Below are 24,271 nucleotides of genomic sequence, written 5' to 3' on the forward strand. Positions count from 1 at the left end.
AACTTTGTGACATGATTGATTTTAAATCCTGCTTAATCTGGGTATAAAATGGTTGTACAGGATTAGAAAAGCCTGGCTGCCTTTTTCAAATAAAAGCGCCACACCAGTCTATGGTTTGTGTCTGGTATTGCAGCTCAGCTCCTTTGTAATAAATAAGGCTAAACTGCAATACCACCTCTTGATTGACGGCCTGCTCTGCACACACGTCACACACACACACACACACACACACACACACACACACACACACGTGCTGCAGGCTGTCAATCAATGTGCTGGGGAGTGATTACTGCACGCTCAGAAATCGGCACGCTCAGAATCTGTTACAGTTCCCAGCAGCGCCCTCATGACTGAAATTGAGTGGCTGCAGGGAGAATAAAACTTGATTTTCTCCCTGCGATACTATTTACCTGCAGATTACCTTCATAAATGCAGATGAGTAGCATTACTAGAGGTTACAGGTTCCCTTTAAGAGAGACTACCTACTAAATTTATAGGTCCAAAGAGAGAAAGAAATTTCTACCAGTAAATTACAATTACTTAATTCTTTCCCACAAAACTATATATCAGTTTGCTCAGCTTCTCCTGCTTTATAGCTCAGCAGACTTGGTTCAAAAGCCTGTGGTCACTCGATGACTTTAGACTGCTGAATCGTGACAGTGTGTAATGTGCACACTGTCACAATTCCCGGTATTGCTGGTGTGAGCAGGCGGTCATGTGACCACATGTATGCGTACTGCATACTAGCCGTCTTGTGCCGACTAAGCGCGTTTCTCTTACCTCCATTAAAGTGAATTGAGAGAAGCCAGATAAGACTAGTTGGCACATGACTCCAGGTATGTAGATCGCATACATGTGGTCATGTGACCGCTTGCTCACAACGGGAATACCGGGTAATCATGACAGTGTGGATAACGCCTGGGGTATTCCCATTTCATACCTTTTCATAAAGTGAATACTTTATGGCCAAGGCGTGTCCCAAAGGTCTCACTCATTTGAGTACTGTTGGCTGCAGTTCTCTATTCAACCTGATGGAAAGGTCACTACTATGCTGAGGAAAACCACCAGCACCATGCCCCCTTCATTCTCAGGATCAGTAAGACGTCCGACCCCCACTGATCATAGGTGATGCCACATCCTAATGATACGCATCACTTTATAACTTAGGAGAGCTAGTGCAGTCTGACATGGTCGCGAGTCCTGTTCACGTCACATCTAGTCACGGGTTGTTCTTTTTTTATTTTTGTCTACACTTTCTAAGGTAATTCAGTGGCTAGTATGCGCCTCTGCATTCTCGACATTTTTTATGCCAATTCTGATTTTTGGAATGTCATTTTTTCTGCTCTTTGATTATTAGCTGTTTTTAATTTAGGTAAATAAAATACTTTTTTCCATAAACATACAGTACAGACCAAAAGTTTGGACACACCTTCTCATTTAAAGATTTTTCTGTATTTTCATGACTATGAAAATTGTAAATTCACACTGAAAGCATCAAAACTATGAATTAACACATGTGGAATTATATACTTAACAAAAAAGTGTGAAACAACTGAAAATTTCTTATATTCTAGGTTCTTCAAAGTAGCCACCTTTTGCTTTGATGACTGCTTTGCACACTCTTAGGCCATGTTCACACATAGCGTCGGGTCCCTGCGGGTTCTCCTGCAGCGGAATTGATAAATCTACAGGGCAAACCCGCTGCGGTTAGCCCTGCAGATTTATCACGTTTTGTCCTGCGGGTTCCGCTGCAGGAGTTTACTCCTACTATTGATGCTGCATATGCAGCATCAATAGTAATGTTAAAAATAATAAAATAATGAGGCGGCGGTCCGGTTCCAAAGATGCTGTGCGAGAAGGACCTTTGTGACGTCACTGTCTGGTCATGTGACCGCGACGTCACCACAGGTCCTGGTCGCATAGCAAACCTGAGACCAGACGGCCGCGTGCAGTGCTGGGAGGTGAGTATATCATTATTTTTTATTTTAATTCTTTTTTTTTTACCCACAAATATGGTTCCCGGGGTCTGGAGGAGAGTCTCCTCTCCTCCACCCCGGGTCCCACCCGCACATTATCCGCTTACTACCCGCATGGTGGGCACAGCCCCATGCGGGAAGTAAGCGGATCAATGCATTCCTATGGGTGCAGAATTGCTGCGATTCTGCACAAAGAAGTGACATGCTGCGGGTTGTAAACCGCTGCGTTCCCGCGCAGTTTTTCCCGCAGCATGTGCACAGCGGAAACTGCTGTGGACCTGCAGCTGCAAAATCGCCACGGTTCCGCGGTAAAAACCGCAAAGTGTGAACATGGCCTTAGCATTCTCTTGATGAACTTGCTGAGGTAGTCTCCGGGAATGGTTTTCACTTCACAGGAGTGCCCTGTCAGGTTTAATAAGTGGGATTTCTTGCCTTATAATTGGTGTTGGGACCATCAGTTGTGTTGAGCAGAAGTCTGGTGGATACACAGCTGATAGTCCTACTGAATAGACTGTTAGAATTTGTATTATGGCAAGAAAAAAGCATCTAAGTAAAGAAAAACGAGCGGCCATCATTCCACAAAATATTGATTTCTGAACTCTTCCTGAGTTAAAACATTAGTATTGTTGTTTCTAAATGATTATGAACTTGTTTCTTTGCATTATTTGAGGTCTGAAAGCAGTTTTTTTTTATTTTAACCATTTTTCTTTGTCAGAAAAAAAATGCAAAATTTATTGCTTGGAAATTCAGAGACATGTTGTCAGAAGTTTATAGACTAAAACAGCAATTTACGTTTTACCTAAAAAATATACCTATAAAGAGAAAAATCAGACAAAATGAACATTTTGCAGTGGTCTCTTAATTTTTGCCAGAGCTGTATATACGCATAGAATACATAGGTATATAGTGGTCAGTGACACACACATATATATAGAAGTATTTATATTACATAGATAGAAGAAAAGCCGGTAATTCATCTGCTGTGTTCTGTAAAATCACTGCTGGAGCCGACAGGATAGAAGAGATGGATTACATACAGTAAATACAAATAGAATACGTAGATATACAGATGTCAGGGACATATACAATTAGTACAGTGTGTGTGCAACTTACTGTATATGTATATAATTCATAAAAAATTATTTTTTTTTTGTTTTATTTTTATTTTTCTTTGTCAGAAAAAAAAACCAAAATGTATTGCTTGGAAATGCAGGACTCGTCCGACTCTCCAGCATCAAAATCGGACCGATTTTAAAATTAGTGTGTCTCCAGCCTTTGAAGGAAATCAGCAAGGAAGTTGACCAAACATCTTGGAGAACTAATCACAGATCTTCTGTGGATGTACTGAAGAGATGCACAAACTCTTCTGTTTCTTCATGTAATCCAAGAAAGACTCAATGATGTTGAGATCAAGGCTCTGTGGGGACAAATCATCGTTTCCAAGACTCCTTGTTCTTCTTTGAACTGAAGATTGTTATTAATGAAATTGGCTGCATGTTTGGGGTTGTTGTAAACAGAAAATATTGGAGCATACTCGTAATCTAAAAGAGAGGGAGAAGTCTTTAATCAGTAATTAATTACATACAAGGCAGCACATAAGTAAAAAACCATATCAATGACAGAGCTATTTAGATCAGATATCGGGTGCACAGAAAGAAATGTGGTGTAGCACCACAGATATAATCTTATCAGGGAGAGCCTAATATTGAAACAAGTCAGATCAACTAGTCGCATAAGTAATAACATCTTGGCCCCCTGAGGAAAAGGAAGCCGTCACGAAATGCGAGTATCATTTTACATAGAAACTTAAAATTTTTATGCCCTTAACCCCTTTGCGATATGTCCCGTACTAGTACGGCGCATGTTGCTTCTCTCCCTTTGATGTGGGCTCTGGCGGTGAGCCCACATCTTTCCCGGCACATGTCAGCTGTTTTGAACAGCTGACATGTGCCCAAAACAGCCGCAGGTGGAACTGTGATCCACACGCGGCATTTAACGTTCTGTTCAGGCCATTAGGCCGGAAATCCTCGCATCGGTGACCCCCGTCACGTGATTGCGGGTCACCGATGGGTTGGTATGACAACCAGAGGTCATATGGAGACCACTATGGTTGTCACTGCCGGCTTGCTGTGAGCACCGCCCGGTGGTCGCTGGTCATAGCAACTGAGGCATTCTGCTACATATAGGTGATCTGATCATCACCTGTATTTAACAGAGCCGCTTGGGTTATGACTATTGAAGCATGCCAAAAGTATAAAAAAAAAAAATGTTTTTAAAAAATTACAAAAATCTGAAAAAAGTTTAAATCGACCCTCTTTCTGCCCCATTCAAAATAAAACATAAAAAAAAAATCAAGCATACACGTATTTGGTATCGCCCAATCTCTCAATAAAAAAAAGGATTAACCTGATCACTATACGGCCTAGCAAGAAAAAAAAGTCAAAACGCAAGAATTATGTTTTTTTGGTCGCCACAACATTGCATTAAAATGCAAGAATGGATGATAAAAAGATTGTATCTGCACCAAAATGAACGCAAAATGGCTGGAGTCAATAGCAGATGCCGTGACGCATTTGGAGAGCCTATGATGTGCCTAAACAGTGGAAAATCCCCCACATGTGACCCCATTTTGCAAACTACACCTCTCAAGGATTTAATCCAGCTGTATGCTGAGGATTTTTAACCCAAATGTACTGCACAGAATTTGATAACAATAGGTCATCATATTGAATATGTCATCTTTAGTGTTGAGTGCAAGTTTGCATCGGGGTGCCCCAGTATGCACCAAGTATCGCGGTTTGCTCGAGCGACCCCGATGCAAACTCAAGTACCGAGCACTTGCGCTCAACACTAGTCGTCATATCATCATCATTTTTTTTTTTACTTTTGAAAAAACCCTAACCCTAGCCCAACCCTAATGCTAGCCCAACCTCAACCCTAAGGCCATGTGCACACGTTCAGTATTTTTTGTGTTTTTTCGCTATAAAAACGTGATAAAAACGCGAAAAAACGTTTACATATGCCTCCTATTAATTACAGTGTATTCTGCATTTCTAGTGCAAATGTTGCTTTTTTTTCCGCGAAAAAATCGCATTGCGGAAAAAAAAGCAACATGTTCATTAAAAATGCGGAATTACGGGGATTCCGCACACCTAGGAGTGCATTGATCTGCTTACTTTCCGCATAGGGCTGTGCACACCATGCGGGAAGTAAGCAGATTATGTGCGGTTGGTACCCAGGGTGGAGGAGAGGACTGGGCACTAGGGTTGAGCGAAACGGGTCGAAATTGTTCAAAAGTCGCCGACTTTTGGCAAGGTCGGGTTTCATGAAACCCGACCCGACCCCAGTGGGGGGTCGGCCATGAAGTCGGCGATCTTTTGAATCTGGAATCGGAATTCCGATCCCGATTCCCGATATGTTTAAGATATCGGGAATTGGTATCGGAATTCAGATTAAAGTGTAAAATATAGAATTAAAATAAAAAATATTGCAATACTTACCCTCTGACGCGCCCTGGTACTAACCGGCAGCCTTCCTCCTTCGAATCCGCGCTTCTAGGACCTTGCCGTGACGTCGCGGTGACGTCGCGGCTTGTGATTGGCCGCGCGGCCGCCCATGTGACCGCTCGCGCGGCCAATCACAAGCCGCGACGTCACCCGCGACGTCACCGAAGGTCCTGGAAGGGCTGATTCTTAGGAAGGAAGGCTGCCGGAAGGAAGCAGGGCGCTTCCGAGGGTGAGTATATACCTAATAGGAATATACTCACCCTCGGAAGCGCCCTGCTTCCTTCCGACAGCCTTCCTTCCTAAGAATCAGCCCTTCCAGGACCTTCGGTGACGTCGCGGCTTGTGATTGGCCGCGCGAGCGGTCACATGGGCGGCCGCGCGGCCAATCACAAGCCGCGACGTCACCCGCGACGTCACCGAAGGTCCTGGAAGGCTGATTCTAAGGAAGGAAGGTTCCCGGTTAGTACCAGGGCGCGTCAGAGGGTAAGTATAAGGATATTTTTTATTTTAATTCTATATTTTACACTTAAATATGGATCCCAGGGCCTGAAGGAGAGTTTTCGCTCCTTCAGACTCTGGGAACCATGGAAACCCAATGCACTGCATTGGGTTTCGAGTTTCGGCCGACCCCGACCCCGACTTTTTTATAGGATCGGCCGATTTCACTCGACCCGACTTTTCCAAAAGTCGGGTTTCGTGAAACCCGACCCGATCCTATAAAAGTGAAGGTCGCTTAACCCTACTGGGCACCATATAATTAGTAAAAAAAAAAAAAAAAGAATTAAAATAAAAAATAGTCATATACTTACCCTCTGATGGCCCGAAGTCCCCCGCCTCTCAGCGGTGCATGCTGCCGCTTCTGTTCCTATAGATGGTCTGTGTGAAGGACCTGCGATGACGTCGCGGTCCTGTGATTGGTCGCGCGACCGCTCACGTGACCGCGACGTCATCGAAGGTCCTGCACACACACACCATCTATAGGAATGGACGCCGCTGAGGAGATCGGCTGTCTGCAGGGTGAGTATAACCATTTTTTTTTAAATTTTTTTATTATTTTTAAACATTCTATCTTTTACTATAGATGCGGCATAGGCTGCATCTATAGTAAAAAGTTGGTCACACTTGTCAAACACTATGTTTGACAAGTGTGACCAACCTGTCAGTCAGTTTTCCAAGCGATGCTACAGATCGCTTGGAAAACTTTAGCATTCTGCAAGCTAATTACGATTGCTAAATGCTAAAAAAAAACGCGAAAAGAAGAATGCGGATTTCTTGCAGAAAATTTCCGGTTTTCTTCAGGAAATTTCTGCAAGAAATCCTGACGTGTGCACATACCCTGACTCCAACCATAACTCTAATGGCAAAGAATGAAAGAGATATAAATTATAAAATAATGAAATCTGACTAAGGCAATGACACAGGAGGGGTGACATAGTAATTATTGGCTTTTGATCGCTGTGATAGGCTCGCTTATGTTTAATGTTATTTTAATATTTTCTTTACTGTTATGACTATATAGCTGTTTTTTCTCCATTCTGTATAAATAATAAATTAATGTTTGAATATGGACTGCGGTAAAGAAAACTGTGACCATTAGTGAAGTGAATAGAAAACAGCAAATTTTGTATAAAGCAATAGTATACAGTACACAAATATAAGGAACTTTGTAATATACCTTGTTGTCTGAGAAATGCAGTATCCAAAAATAGAAAATAAATTGGCACTCGAATAGTATTGTGGCTTGAAAAAAACTATTTATTGTGCATCCATAAACAAAAGGTTTGAGGGTTTTCGGTCCACATCCGGACCTTCATCAGAACATTTTAACTGATATAGTGGACATTATCAATCTCCTGCCGTTTGCAGATCCAAAGGTTTTAAGTTGCCTGGATGCCTGGAATATCCTGTGTGCAGCAGCGTAGAGTGGTATGCGACCGAAGTCGCGGAGGGGTGCGCTGTGACAGAGATTGATAATATCCACTATTCCAGTTAAATTGTTCTGATGAAGGTCCAGATGTGTACCGAAAACGTTCAAGCCTTTTACTTTATGGATGCACAATAAATAATTTGTTTTTTTCAAGCCACAATACTATTTGGGTGCCAAGTTATTTTCTATTTTTGGATAATTTTGGGCTGGACGCCCTACTCGAGCATCTCCCATCTTATATTGTACTAGATGGTGGCCCGATTCTAACGCATCGGGTATTCTAGAATATGCATGTCCACGTAGTATATTGCACAGCCCACGTAGTATATTGCCCAGTAACGTAGTATGTTGCCCAGTCACGTAGTATGTTGCCCAGCTACGTAGTATATTGCCCAGCTACGTAGTATATTGCCCAGTCACGTAGTATATTGCACAGCCCACGTAGTATATTGCCCAGTCATGTAGTATGTTGCTCAGCTACGTAGTTATATTGCCCAGTCACGTAGTATATTGCCCAGCTACGTAGTATATTGCCCAGCTACGTAGTATATTGCCCAGTCACGTAGTATATTGCCCAGCCACGTAGTATATTGCCCAGCCACGTAGTACATTGCCCAGCTACGTAGTATATTGCCCAGCTACATAGTATATTGCCCAGCTACGTAGTATATTGCCCAGCTACGTAGTATATTGCCCAGTCACGTAGTATATTGCCCAGTCACGTAGTATGTTGCACAGCCCACGTAGTATATTGCCCAGTCACGTAGTATATTGCTCAGCTATGTAGTATATTGCCCAGTCACGTAGTATATTGCCCAGTCACGTAGTATATTGCCCAGCTACGTAGTATATTGCCCAGTCACGTAGTACATTGCCCAGCTACGTAGTATATTGCCCAGCCACGTAGTATATTGCCCAGCCACGTAGTATATTGCCCAGTCACATAGTGCATTGCACACGACGTAGTATACAGCACAAACACGTAGTATATTGCACAGCCCACGTAGTATATTGCCCAGCTACGTAGTATATTGCCCAGTCACGTAGTATATTGCACAGCCCACGTAATATATTGCACAGTCACGTAGTATATTGCTCAGCTACGTTGTATATTGCCCAGCCACGTAGTATATTGCCCAGCCACGTAGTATATTGCCCAGCCACGTAGTATATTGCCCAGCCACATAGTATATTGCCCAGTCACATAGTGCATTGCACACGACGTAGTATACAGCACAAACACGTAGTATATTGCACAGCCCACGTAGTATATTGCACAGCCCACGTAGTATATTGCCCAGTCACGTAGTATATTGCCCAGCTACGTAGTATATTGCCCAGCTACGTAGTATATTGCCCAGTCACGTAGTATATTGCCCAGTCACGTAGTATATTGCCCAGTCATGTAGTATATTGCACAGCCCACGTAGTATATTGCCCAGTCACGTAGTATATTGCCCAGTCACGTAGTATATTGCCCAGCTACGTAGTATATTGCCCAGCCACGTAGTATATTGCCCAGCCACGTAGTATATTGCCCAGCCACGTAGTATATTGCCCAGTCACGTAGTATATTGTCCAGCCACGTAGTATATTGCCCAGCCACGTAGTATATTGCCCAGCCACGTAGTACATTGCCCAGCTACATAGTATATTGCACAGCACACGTAGTATATTGCCCAGTCACGTAAAAGATTGGCCAGCGACGTAGTATATTGCACAGTGACGTAGTGTACCGCACAGAGCCACATAGTATACAGCACAGACGTAGTACAGTTAGGTCCATATATATTTGGACAGAGAACATTTTTCTAATTTTGGTTATAGACATTACCACAATAAATTTTAAACAAAACATTTCAAATGCAGTTAAAGTTCAGACTTTCAGCTTTTATTTTAGGGTATCCACATTAAAAATGGATGAAGGGTTTAGGAGTTTCAGCTCCTTAACATGTGCCACCCTGTTTTTAAAGGGACCAAAAGTAATTGGACAGATTCAATAATTTTAAATAAAATGTTCATTTCTAATACTTGGTTGAAAACCCTTTGTTGGCAATGACTGCCTGAAGTCTTGAACTCATGGACATCACCAGACTCTGTGTTTCCTCCTTTTTGATGCTCTCCCAGGCCTTCACTGCAGTGGTTTTCAGTTGCTGTTTATTTGTGGGCCTTTCTGTCTGAAGATTAGTCTTTAACAAGTGAAATACATGCTCAATTGGGTTGAGATCAGGTGACTGACTTGGCCATTCAAGAATATTCCACTTCTTTGCTTTAATAAACTCCTGGGTTGCTTTGGCTTTATGTTTTGGGTCATTGTCCATCTGTAGTATGAAACGACGACCAAACAGTTTGGCTGCATTTGGCTGGATCTGAGCACACAGTATGGCTCTGAATACCTCAGAATTCATTTGGCTGCTTATGTCCTGTGTCACATCATCAATAAACACTAGTGACCCAGTGCCACTGGCAGCCATGCATGCCCAAGCCATCACACTGCCTCCGCTGTGTTTTACAGATGATATGGTTTGCTTTGGATCATGAGCTGGACCACGCCTTCACCATACTTTTCTCTTTCCATCATTCTGGTAGAGGTTGATCTTGGTTTCATCTGTCCAAAGAATGTTCTTCCAGAACTGTGCTGGCTTTTTTAGATGTTTTTTTAGCAAAGTCCAGTCTAGCCTTTTTATTCTTGATGCTTATGAGTGGCTTGCACCGTGCAGTGAACCCTCTGTATTTACTTTTATGCAGTCTTCTCTTCATGGTAGATTTGGATATTGATACGCCTACCTCCTGGAGAGTGTTGTTCACTTGGTTGGCTGTTGTGAAGGGGTTTCTCTTCACCATGGAGATTATTCTCTGATCATCCACCACTGTTGTCTTCCCTGGGCACCCAGGTCTTTTTGCATTGATGAGTTCACCAGTGCTTTCTTTCCTTCTCAGGATGTACCAAACTGTAGATTTTGCCACTCCTAATATTGTAGCAAATTCTCGGATGGGTTTTTTCTGTTTTCGCAGCTTAAGGATGGCTTGTTTCACCTGCATGGCGAGCTCCTTTGACCGCATGTTTACTTCACAGCAAAACCTTCCAAATGCAAGCACCACACCTCAAATCAACTCCAGGCCTTTTATCTGCTTAATTGAGAATGACATAACAAAGGGATTGCACACACCTGTCCATGAAATAGCCTTGGAGTTAATTGTCCAATTACTTTTGGTCCCTTTAAAAACAGGGTGGCACATGTTAAGGAACTGAAACTCCCAAACCCTTCGTCCCAGTTTTAATGTGGATACCCTCAAATGAAAGCTGAAAGTCTGAACTTCAACTGCATCTGAATTGTTTTGTTTAAAATTCATTGTGGTAATGTCTACAACCAAAATTAGAAAAATGTTGTCTATGTCCAAATATATATGGACCTAACTGTATATTGCCTAGTCATGTAGTATATTGCCCAGCCACGTAGTATACAGCACAGAGCCACGTAGTATGCAGCACAGAGCCACGTAGTATATTGCCCAGCCACGTAGTATATAACACTGCCCACGCAGTATATAACAGTGGCCACGTAATATATAGCACAGCCCACGCAGTATATAGCACAGCCCACGCAGTATATAGCACAGCCCACGGAGTATATCACACAGCCCACATAGTATATAACGCTGCCTATGTAGTATAAAGCACCACGCGGTATGTAACACAGCCCATGTAGTATACAGCAGTGTGGGCACCATATCCCTGTTAAAAAAAATATTTAAAATAAAAAATTGTTCTATACTCACCCTCCGGCGGGATCCACCGAAGCTCCGGCGATATGAGCACGGCTGCCTCCATCTTTCGTTCCCAGGATGCATTGCGAAATTACCCAGATGACTTAGCGGTCTCGCGAGACCGCTAAGTATTCTGGGTAATTTTGCAATGCATCTATGGGAACGGAAGATGGCGGAGGCCGCGCGTGGCTCAGCGGACAACGGAGGGTGAGTACAGCAAGTTTTTTGTTTTTTTATTATTTTTAACATGACATTTTTTTTACTATTGATGCCGCATAGGCAGCATCAATAGTAAAAGGTTGGGGACACACAGGGTTAATACCGGCAGTAACAGAGTGCGTTACCTGCGGCATAACGCGGTCCGTTACCGCCGGCATTAACCCTGTGTTAACCCTGTGTTAGCGGTGGCCGGAGGGGGGTATGCGGGCGCCGGGCAGTGACTGCGGGGAGTAAGGAGCGGCCATTTTCTTCCGGACTGTGCCCGTCGCTGATTTGCCGCGACCAATCAGCGACTTGGATTTCCTTGACAGACAGAGGCCGTGACCAATGAATATCCGTGACAGACAGAAGGACAGACAGAAAGACGGAAGTGACCCTTAGACAATTATATAGTAGATGAGTGACGTGTTTTCACTACTTCAACTTGAGAAATACAGCATGTTTCTTCTTCCAAGAGATACCAATTCTCTCTTTACCACTCACCCTTTGATAAAGCAAGCATGTGAAACGCACGTCAGGGGAAGCAGGAAGGCTGCTTTTGGTCCGGCGTACTATGGGTAAGCAGATATTCTATCCTAGCACTATAAATTATGGTGGAATATAGGTATACCTTATAACCATCTACATCTGCCAGTCTTTGTTATTTTTGTGCACATTTGATTATTATACTGTGTTTATTTTTCTGCTTGCCCAAGTCCTATTCTGACCCACAGTCTCTCCCTTGCCTATCTTCATCATGTCTCCTCCTTTTACCTTATATGTATTTGTATTATGGTAAGTCTGTTTTCAATAAAAGTTATTTATTCATTATTTGGTGTTTTTCTTGCAACTCTTTTTGTTTTGTTTTGGATATATTGTAATTGTATGATTATTACATGTCGGGAGAGATTGACTTTAATATGCTCTCAGCCTCAATTCATAAATTGTGCTTTTTGATTATTGTTTTTGCTTGTCTCCCTTATAAACACATTTTAAAAATTATTCTTACTCAAAAATATTATGACGGCAGTTCACTGAGGGATCATTTTACATATGCCTATTACAGTCTATGGAAGGGGGGGAATCCAGGAAAAGAGTGAAGGAGTCACACAAAGTAATAATATTGCTGTTTTTAGTGTTTTATTTCACTCCAGTGTTGTATTCACAGCTACACTACTCAGTACTGCCTTATTTTTATAATGTCCTCCAAGCTGCTGCTGCATCTCAACTAGAGATGAGTGGTGTTCGAGTTGAACTGTTCACCAATTTCAAATTTGAGCTGTTTTGGGCGGTGTTCGAGTCGTTCGACGAACCCAATTTGCTTAAAATTCGGCTGTTCGAGTTTCTGTTCGATAACTGTTCGTTCACCAAACGCCTAGCTTGATTTGCACATTAAAACTGTTTATCATTGTTAATAGACTGTTTCAGTGTATACTGGGCGGGGGGGGGGAGATAGATCTGTGCTGAAATAACGCCGATCTCCATTCTTTTTTCTTTCCCGCATTTACAGCTCCCAAATATAAATACCACTGATGCATATCACTCAAAGATCTAAAGCAGGGATACGCCCTAGGAATGGACATCGGTAACAGGGAAAACTCCACTATCAAATATATCCTACAGCTGAAAGGAGTAAAAACAACCCAGATAGCATGTAAAATGCAAATATATCAAATTTTATTCAAATATATAACAATCCAAATACATAGACATAAATATAACATAGACAAGGTACACGCAGAGTTAATGTACATGAGGACTAAAGACACTGAAAATACCACCTGGGTATATAGATGAACAGTGGCCAATCACCACTGAAAATCACACGGGGACGACTAATCTAACATAAGGTGCATAGTGCCTGCCTTAATAATGCCAGTGTACGGTATAGTTATTATGCTCGGTCCAAGTGGGCACAGACAGATCAATCACCCGCGCCTATCTTACCCATGTCAAGGTGCCAGTGTCCGTCCAGCTAGCCCCGACGCGCGTTTCGCGTTGGCTTCCTCGGGGGGCCAATAACGCTGATCTCCATTCTTTTTTCTTTTCCGCATTTACAGCTCCCAAGTCTCCAACCCCTGTTTGGGCGCATGGAAGAGCTCGGAAGGGAAGGAGCACTGTTTTACTTTTTCAACGCAGAATTGGCTGGAATTGAGATCAGACGCCATGCCGCGTTTGGAGAGCCTCTGATGTGCCTAAACAGTGGAATCCCCCAATTCTAACTGAAACCCTAATCCAAACATACCCCTAACCCTAATCCCAACAGTAACCCTAACCACACCCCTAACCCTGACACACCCCTAACTCTAATCCAAACCCTAATCCTAACCGTAAATGTAATCCTAACCCTAACTTTAGCCCCAACCCTAACCCTAACTTTAGCCCCAACCCTAACTTTAGCCCCAACATTAACCCTGACTTTAGCTCCAACCCTAGCCCCAACCCTAACCCTAGCCCTAACCCTAACGGGAAAATGGAAATAAATACATTTTTTTTTTAATTTTTCCCTAACTAAGGGGGTGATGAAGGGGGGTTTGATTTACTTTTATAGCATTTTTTTATACCGGATTTTTATGATTGGCAGCTGTCACACACTAAAAGACGCTTTTTATAGCAAAAAAGTTTTTGCGTCTCCACATTTTGAGACCTATAATTTTTCCATATTTTGGTCCACAGAGTCATGTGAGGTCTTTTTTTTTGCGGGACGAGTTGACATTTTTATTGGTAACATTTTCAGACACGTGACGTTTTTTGATCACTTTTTGTCCCGATTTTTGTGAGGCAGAATGACCAAAAACCAACTATTCATGAATTTCTTTTGGGGGAGGCGTTTATACCGTTCCGCGTTTGGTAAAGTTGATAAAGCAGTTTTATTCTTCGGGTCAGTATGTTTACAGCGATACCCCATTTATATCATTTTTTTATGTTTTGGCACTTTTATACGATAAAAACTATTTTATAGAAAAAATAATTATTTTGGCATCGCTTTATTCTCAGGACTATAACTTTTTTATTTTTTTGCTGATGATGCTGTATGCGGCTCGTTTTTTGCGGGACAAGATGATGTTTTCAGCGGTGCCATGGTTATTTATATCCATCTTTTTGATCGCGTGTTATTCCACTTTTTGTTCGGCGGTATGATAATAAAGCGTTGTTTTTTGCCTCTTTTTTTTTTTTTCTTACGGTGTTCACTGAAGGGGTTAACTAGTGGGACAGTTTTATAGATTGGGTCGCTACGGACGCGTCGATACTAAATATGTGTACTTTTATTGTTTTGGTTTTTTTTATTTAGATAAATGTATTTATGGGAATAATATTTTTTTTTCTTTATTTAGGAATTTTTTTTTTTTTTTTTTTTTAATACATGTGGAAATTTTTTTTTTAAACTTTTTGACTTTGCCCCAGGGGGGGACATCACAGATCACTGATCTGACAATTTGCACAGCACTCTGTCAGATCAGTGATCTGACTTACAGAGCTGCAGGCTTACCAAGCGCCTGCTCTGAGCAGGCACTTGATAAGCCACCTCCCTCCCTGCAGGACCCGGATGCCGCGGCCATTTTGGATCCGGGCCTGCAGCAGGGAGGGAGGTATGGAGACCCTCGCAGCAATGTGATCACATTGCGTTGCTGTGGGGGTCTCAGGGAAGCCCGCAGGGAGCCCCCTCCCTGCATGATGCTTCCCTATAACGCCGGCACATCGCGATCATGTTTGATCACAGTGTGCCGGGGGTTAATGTGTCGGGGGCGGTCCGTGACCGCTCCTGGCACATAGTGCCGGATGTCAGCTGCGATAGGCAGCTGACACCCGGCCGCGATCGGCCGCGCTCCCCCCGTGAGCGCGGCCGATCGCATATGACATACTATCCCGTCACTGGGAATTAAGTCCCAGGGCACCTTGACAGGATAGTACGTCATATGGGATTAAGGGGATAAAATACTCTGGCGAAATTGATGCCACTTAAGTGGTGTCTGTAGCCGAATTTTTGGAAAAAATGGAGACTCTTTTATTTAGTCCCCTTGCTGAGTTTTACATGATGTTGCCATCGTCAATTCCAGGTGGGTGGGGTCGTCTGCAGAGTTGTTTCCTCATACTATGGCCTGGGATTCAGAGGTCTGCTCCAAAGCTTGAGTGTTTGCTAGTCAGCAGAGTAGCCCAGCCACCCACCGCCTGTTTACCTAAGTACTATTTTTAACGGCATCTGGCCCAGGAAATCCTTTTGGGCCTAGTAGAATTTGGTGCAACTCAGCAGCGTACCCCACCCATGAAGCAAGCTACACCGCCTGTTTACCTAACTACTATTTTGTAATGGCATCTAGCCCAGGAAATCCTTTTGGGCCTAGTAGAATTTGGTGCAACTCAGCAGCGTACTCCACCCATGAAGCAAGCTACACCGCCTTCTTTCTTTCTCAATCTAACCCCTCGGCTCTGGGGTGTCCACTCTCCCTCCAGCTCTCTTCTCACAGGTGGACTACCGCATGTTTTCACACTGTGGCGAATCTTTTGGGCCCAGGCATAAGAAGTCGTCGAGGTAATGGATAATATGTGCCGCCTTACAAACGTCCATGACGACACATTCGAGGAAGCAACTAAACGCCTCAAATAGTGAGCAGGATATGGAGCACCCCATGGGCAAACCGAGATCTATGTAGTATGCTCCTTCACAGAAGCAGCCCAATGGGAGGACACTATTCGGAGGCACATGTAGTAACCGGAACGCCCCCTCAATGTCTGTTTTGGCCATTAGGGTGCCCCTTACCAACTTCTTGACCCGCCTGATTGCCTCGTCAAAGGTGGTACAGTACACAGTACTGTACTTGGTTCCGCGTCGATGTTGTCGTTTACTGACCTGCCCCTTGGATATGACAAATGGTGGATTAGTCTGAATGTGTTGGGTTCATTTTTTGGCACAACTCCCAACGGGGGTACCACTACGTCTTCTAAGGAAAGTGTTCTGAATGGACCTGCCGCCATTCTACCTAAAGATATTTTTTTTTTTTTTTTTTGTCAAGACGTCTGGGTGTTGGTAGAGTGAGTTTAGATTTTTACTTCAGCCTTTCTTGATTTTAGAAGGGCATGACATGCCTATATCTGTGTCTCCTCCTCCTTTTACTCCTCCACCTCTTTTCTTTTCACATGACTATATGTAGTTGTGACTTTTCCATGTTTGTTGTGTCTTCTGAGCAGTTTGTCAGCTTTTGGACACCTTTTAAGGTGTTTTCTCTGTGTTTTCCATGTGTTTGTGTTTGCCTGCCATTGGTTTCAATGGGGTTCGACGGTGTTCGTCGACCACGTCCCTGTTCGACGAACCGAACCCAAACACTAGGGAGGTGGCTCAACACTAATCTCAACATGTGTTCTGTAGAACCAGGAGAGCAAGAACCCTTCCAGTCTATGTGCACTATGGGAGGACATCATGGCCATTAGTCTCTAACTACAAGCGCAGTGCCAAGTGAAATCTAGAGATGGAGTAAACAAGAGGAAAACTGGTGGAAAATGTAGGCTACAAGTAATATAATGGCCAATAATAATGTTATTCCCCATGTTGTGACCCCCACTGGTCACAAGAAGAGGGGTCCAAAATGCCAAAGCGTACTAATGCTTTATTTACTCTGAGGATTTGGGGAACCCTCTTTTCATATAGTTATTGCATTGTGATAAATGTATTAACCCCCTTGACTATATCTAGTATAGAGAAGAGCAGAAATTGTCCTTCCATATATACACATTTCCATGGATCTAACAATAGTAATCAGAATTAAAACTTCTATTGATTAATTTGCAATTTGAAAATTATACTCATGAAAGGATATTTTGACTCCAGAAAACACCTTTCCTCTAGCTGCTGTTTGTCAAAAAAAAGCATTTGTCTTTGCAAACCCTTCTTAATTCCAATGCCGAGTATCGTTTGCCGCTCCTGTCTGTTATTGTTTACAGTGCTGACGTCATGTAGTGAGCACCGCAGTCAATAACTGAGGTGAGCGGCTTGTGCTGTCAATTCCAGCAGTCTCTGCACTTAGTTATTGGCTACAATGCTGTTGGCGTAACATCAGCGCTACAAACAATAGCAGACATGGGGAGCAGTGTAGGAAAATCTTAGCTGGACCCAAAGAGGGTGAGTAAAGCATGGTTTGTTTTTTTCAAACAAGCTGCAGCTGGGGAAAAGGCGTTTTCTGAAACTGGAAAAAAAACTTTAAAGAGTCGAACTTGACTTCACTATGCCCCTTCTAAAAACCAAAATTACAAATATCCAAAGGTGTCTTTATTATATAACTGTAAAGTTTCTCATTTTAAATTATAGGGAAATTTTTAATAACAAGTATACAAGCCAGGATTCTGGCATACATAATATGTGACATTTATTAAGGGTTTTAGAAAGCTCTAAAAAGCTGTTGTGACCCAGGATGTTTGTAAAACAGACCAAATTTGCTGAACATGTTCTCCAATTTGTCCTACAAAGTGGTTTAAAAGTAGCCAACAAATAAATGGTGTGGGCTCAGACTAAACAGTCTCGTACGGATTTATCATCCAGTACGAGCCATTGTTATGGAAGTGGTTGGTTTTAATACTATCTTGTCTTTAGGGTCATTCAGACATCACTTTTTCTCATACAAGTTCTATCCCTGTTTTTCACAGATGAACTAATATGTACAAGTTCTATGGGGCTGTTCACATGTCCGTGTATTTTTGCAGACTGAATGTTCCACACAAAATCACGGAGCTGTGTCCAAGTTTTGATCCAAGCCTCAGATCATACTCTCCAATGCAATGGATCGGTGACAAAATCTTACAGCACTTTTATGCCATTCGTGTGCTATCCTATTCATGGACTGCTTAATACGAGAAGCTTGAGAAACCTCCATCAGTTTTTGTTTCTCAATCAAGAAAAACTGATGAAACTTTGATTAAACTCTAATGGTAAAAACGGACACACTGGCCAGAATCTGATCAACAACACTGAAGAAACGACCTTCTTTTTTGGGTACAAGAAAAGCCACTAAGGCCTGAATGATCCTTATGTTTATGCTATTCTGGTTAACTATTACACAGGTTTAGTAAATTCGCCCCAATGTGTTTTAAAACCTTTTACAGTTATGGGAATCCCAGAACTAAAAATCAGTAAATCATTTTGAACGAAATGTGTATCATGTAGATGTTCGTGTAACATTACAGTTAGCACATACTTTTTTCATGTACACAGATGAGGTTCAGAAGGTCAGCTTCAGTGAATGGAATCAGTAGTCAGCTGGCAAAAGACTAAAAAGATCCAGGTTTTATGTAAGATTAGAACCTAGGCCGCACCGCAATTAGAGATTAAAGAGGAAGTAACTTTTCCTGTAGGAGTTTGTCACGAGCTGTGGTTTGTCTTTTCAGGTTGTAAAATGTGCAATGTTCAGAATTCAGTTCCAGTAGGTCCAGAATAAACATTTTGATATCACTAACTGGACTGAGAGTGAGCTATACAACACCTTGTGGGATTTTTCAGTTTTCTCTTCAAGAATGCTTTGAGGAAGAGGAAGGAAGCTTATTTCATCTCACTGTTACTTCTGTATTTGGAAGGTCCCATATATGGTCCTAATGTTGGTCACTGCAGTCATTCACATAGCTGTATTAAATTTTAAGCAGCATGCTCTATCGTTCTCAGCAGTGGCACCACATTTTCTCTGCAGGAGTCATTGGAGTCTGGAAATTATCTGCCTCTTTTGTATCCGCCAGTTCATTTTTTTGCCTGAGACATCGAAAAAATTATAAGCACCTGTAGAAATATACAATGTTAAAAGCAGACTACACAATCTATATTCTATGTGCTTATTTATGTCCATATGTCAGCCATTTCTTTAATCTTTAGGTCAGAGGTTTGTACATCCAGAATGCACTGAATGTTCCATCTAACATCCTTCAATTGAACTTGAATTTCTGTGGATACATTGGGATTTAAGGGGTAAGGTTTCTCGTTTTGGAGAATGAAAAGCCAGTAGTGATGAGCAAGTGTGCTCGTTACTCGAGTTTTCCGAGCATGCTCTGAGTACCTTGGGCGATTCCCTATCAAACAGGCAATCCCCACATGTATTCAGGCTGTCTAACAGCCACAAATCATGCAGCTGCGGAAACACAAACATAATCTACTCGGAGAACACCCGAGCATGCTCAGAAAACTCGAGTAACGAGCACACGCGCTCATCACTAAAAGCCAGGTCTGGCATGCCAGTATGAAGAGACTTAAATGCTTTGCCTGATTCTCTGGGAAATTGAATATCCAAATTCTCTCCAGGCAGGAAGAGTACTTGAACTCTAGTGCCCCCTATTAGAAGCAGCAATACTACAAGTCAATATCAACCCTTTAATGAGCCATGCAATATGACTTAGGATAAAAGCCAAACTAGAATCCCAGTTTGCAGACCGTGTGTTTTAGGGTATTTCCCCTCATCAGAGCAAAGTATGAGATCTGATTCGACTAGGTGAGAGGCTAACACTGGGATCTAAGGGGTTAGGGTTCTCCTTGTAGAGAGTGACAAGCCAGGTCTGGAATGCCAGTATGAAGAGACTTAGGCTGTGTGCACACATTGGGGATTTGATTGCAGATCCGCAACGTTTTTTGCCGCGTTTAATTGCATCAAATCCGCAGTATAGTATAGTATAAACCAATGTAAGTTTATGAGAACCGCAAACTTGATGTGCACATGCTGCGGAAAAAGCCGCACCGAAACGCAGCTTTTTTTTCTGCAGCATCTCACTTCTTTTGTGCGGAACTGCAGCGTTTCTGCACCCATAGACTTGCATTGAGTCAGGCACATCCGCAGCAAAACCGCAGATGTAAAAAAGATCTGCAGTTCGGGAGGAGGTAAGTGTGTAGGCACAGTGTGGGCAGTGACTGTGTGCGTGTATGTGTGTGCGGCCGGGGTCTGCGGGCTGTCCGAGGGTCTGCCGGGGCATCTGCGGGCCGGTCTGCGGGCTGTTCGGGTGTGTGCAGGGCTGTCCGGGTGTGTGCAGCCCTGTCCTGGTGTCTGCGGGGATCTTTGCTGTGTGTGTTTGTGCAGGCATCGTCCGATGGGACTACAAGTCCCATCGGGCTATGCCTGCTACAGTGATAGTGATTGACACATTAGCCAATGATGGGACAGTAGTAGTCTCATCATCCGGCTACTGTGTTGAATGTAAAAAAACAAACAAAACATATACAGTACATACAACATACAGTACATATAACATACAAAATATAACATACAGTACATAGAACATGCAACATACAGTACAAACAGCATGCAACATACAGTACATGCAACATACAGTACATACAACAAACAACATACAGTACATACAACATGCAACATACACCAAGAATCATACAGTACATACAACATGCAACATTTAGTACATACAACATACAGTACATACAACATGCAACATACACCATGCAACATACAGTACATACAACATGCAACATACACTATGCAACATACAACATACAGTGTATACAACATACAATACATCCAAAAAATAGAGATAACAGCTAACCGCACCACCGTAATGTGTGTGAGCTGTGTCCGTCCACTAGCAGTAAGTCAAGCCGGCAGATGTCGGGTGCTATAGCCAAGAAACAAGCCGATGAATCCAACAATGCAGAGAAGAAAGAAGGCAGCACTCACCGATCTTCAAAAGCAGGTGTCTTTATTTACTCATTTACTAAACCTGTCAAAAACTGAACTCCTCGTGTTTTCTCCCTCTACTAACCTACCTTTGCCTGACATTGCCATCTCCGTTTGCGGTTCCACCATTACTCCAAAGCAACATGCCCGCTGCCTTGGGGTCATCCTTGATTCTGACCTTTCATTCACCCCCCACATCCGATCACTGGCTCGCTCTTCTTACCTGCATCTCAAAAACATTTCTAGAATTCGCCCTTTTCTTACTTTCGACTCTGCAAAAACTCTTACTGTTTCACTTATTCATTCTCGTCTGGACTATTGTAACTCTCTACTAATCGGCCTCCCTCTTACCAAACTCTCCCCGCTCCAATCTGTCCTGAATGCTGCTGCCAGGATCATATTCCTCACCAACCGTTACACCGATGCCTCTACCTTGTGCCAGTCATTACACTGGTTACCCATCCACTCAAGAATCCAGTACAAAACTACTACCCTCATCCACAAAGCACTCCATGGCTCAGCACCACCCTACATCTCCTCTCTGGTCTCAGTCTACCACCCTACCCGTGCCCTCCGCTCCGCTGATGACCTCAGGTTAGCATCCTCAATAATCAGAACCTCCCACTCCCGTCTCCAAGACTTTACACGTGCTGCGCCGATTCTTTGGAATGCACTACCTAGGATAATACGATTAATCCCCAATCCCCACAGTTTTAAGCGTGCCCTAAAAACTCATTTGTTCAGACTGGCCTACCGCCTCAATGCATTAACCTAACGATCCCTGTGTGGCCTATATTAAAAAAAATAAAAAAAAATTAACTGGTTCATGCAGCTTTACATGAACACCCAAGCCTTACACTATGGCTGGTCCGAATAACTATAGCAATTGTTACCATCCACCTCTCGTGTCTCCCCTTTTCCTCATAGTTTGTAAGCTTACGAGCAGGGCCCTCACTCCTCTTGGTATCTGTTTTGAACTGTATTTCTGTTATGCTGTAATGTCTATTGTATGTACAAGTCCCCTCTATAATTTGTAAAGCGCTGCGGAATATGTTGGCGCTATATAAATAAAAATTATTATTATTATTATTTACTCACATAAAATCTTCACGGCCGGGGGTGCAAGGATTACAGAGTGTGGCAGGGCTGACGACAGCCGTTTCGCGCCTACCTGGCGCTTCTACGGGTCAGCCCTGCCACACTCTGTATCCTTGCACCCCCGGCTGTGAAGATTTTATGTGAGTAAATAAAGACACCTGCTTTTGAAGATCGGTGAGTGCTGCCTTCTCTGCATTGTTGGGAACATACAGTACATACATACAGTCCAAAAAAAAGAAGAAAATGTCCAGCTTCACTGAATCCGTAAAAAAAGTTTTCTTTATTCACAAACTTCAAGCATAGAGGATACAGACTTCAGCACGAACCATATGGCTAGGATTCTCAACGCGTTTCTGGAGACTAAGCTCCCTTAATCATGACAATCTTGTCATGATTAAGATAGCTTAGGCTACGTTCACATTGGCGTTCCGCCAATGTGCGTCGCTGTTGCGCCGGCGACGCAGCGGCGACGCAGCGGCGACGCGCCCCTATGTTTAACATAGGGGACGCGTGCGTCGTTTTGGTGGCGTTTTTCGCCACGTGCGTCGTTTCCGACGCTAGCGTCGGACGCAAGAAAACGCTACATGTAGCATTTTCTGTGCGTCCGATTTTCGTCAGAAAACGACGCACGCGTCGCAAAACGCGCGCGTTTTTGCGCGCGTTTGCGCGCGTTTTAGCGTGCGTCGCCGACGCACGGCGGCGCAACGCTAATGTGAACGTAGCCTTAGTCTCCAGAAACGGGTTGAGATTCTTACCCATATGGTTCGTGCTGAAGTCTGTATCCTCTATGCTTAAAGTTTGTGAATAAAGAAAACTTTTTTACGGATTCAGTGAAGCTGGACATTCTCTTCTTTTTTTGGACTTTATACGCCTGGACACAGCGGGTCCGTGCTCCTGAAGTTTGGTTTATGCATCACGGGTGAGCTGGCTTATATTTCTTCTTTCCACATACATACAACATACAGTACATACAACACATGCATATAGAAATACAGTACATATACACAACACATACAGTACATACAACATAGAGTACATACCATCACCTTGATCCCCGAAGCCATTGCTCACCTGTAAAAAAATATTAAAATAATAAACAAACAATATACTCCCTGATCCGCAGATATCCAATTAAAACGAGTGTCCCACGACGATCGCCCGTGGAGAGCAGCCACACCAGCTGATGCGCCCGCTCTCCAGGGGCTCCAGCAATACAATGACGGAGGTATCCATCCGCAATGTATTCCTCCACTACTGTGAGAAATAGTCCCTATTCTCACTTGTGGCACTGTTGTGTGGGAAAATTCCCATGCAGTTTTGCCATAAAGTGAGACCCTGAACTCAGGTAATCTCTTCAGTGATGCACTGCAGGAGCCATTGTCTCCTGTCAGTGTGTCACTGAAGGTCTATAGAGCAGTGACATCACCCGATGTCACTGTTCTATAGGGGAGATCGTCGTGGGACACTCGTTATTAATTGGACTACGGCAGAAAGGGAGTATACGGTTGGTTAATTTTTAATTTTTTGCAGGCGATTGAGTATGGTAAGTGGTGAAATTAAGAATATTAAAATACTTTTTTCTGTCTGTGTCTTTATTTTTTTAACTCTTTCACTACTATAGGATTAATAATGGATAGGCGTCTTATTGATGCCTCTACATTATTAACCGGGCCTTATGGCTTGAGAAAGGCTCATATGGAGCCAAAACGTCGCCCAGACATGTGGGTTTATTAAATCTTCCACGCTTTCACAGAAGTTATGGAGTGCTGCCTCTTTTTGCTGGAATACTTGTATATTGGTGTAATCGTTGGACGGAGCACCTGGGGGCCTTGCACCCGAAGATAAGTAAAGAGTTGTGCCGTTCCTTTTTTTATATAGTGTGTATATATTTGTAGGGATTGGCTCAGGTGAGCAGTGGTAGGGCCGCAGTAATGAGGCAACACACAGGCTTCCAGTCAAAACTTCAGTGGTTTATTGACACTTTAAACAGTCCGTGACAGAAAGAAAAAAAGCAAACATACTCCAGCTTGGAGAACCACTGGTCTCAGACTCACCCTTACATGGGACGGGCTTAACTAAGCTGCTGCCAGGTCAGCGGCTTCCGCCAGGTGCCATTCCCAGGGTTGTTAACAGTCATATATCACCAACCTT

At 43.1% G+C, this 24,271-nt stretch overlaps 1 long non-coding RNA gene across 3 annotated transcripts in view; it reads right to left on the reverse strand.

Annotated features, from left to right (window-relative positions):
- Positions 1-2,832: 2,832 nt before the first annotated feature.
- Positions 2,833-24,271, reverse strand: part of LOC138638042 (uncharacterized) — a 34,944-nt gene continuing 13,505 nt past the window's right edge. For 2 of the 3 annotated variants that reach the window (XR_011312435.1, XR_011312434.1), the window contains one exon: positions 17,623-19,104. This is a non-coding gene — a long non-coding RNA (uncharacterized lncRNA). Of the gene's footprint in view, positions 3,518-17,622; positions 19,105-24,271 lie in introns of those variants that run through there. The other variant, XR_011312436.1, reaches the window with a different exon arrangement.

Source organism: Ranitomeya imitator, chromosome 5, assembly GCF_032444005.1.
Source record: "Ranitomeya imitator isolate aRanImi1 chromosome 5, aRanImi1.pri, whole genome shotgun sequence".
Lineage (NCBI taxonomy): Eukaryota > Metazoa > Chordata > Amphibia > Anura > Dendrobatidae > Ranitomeya > Ranitomeya imitator.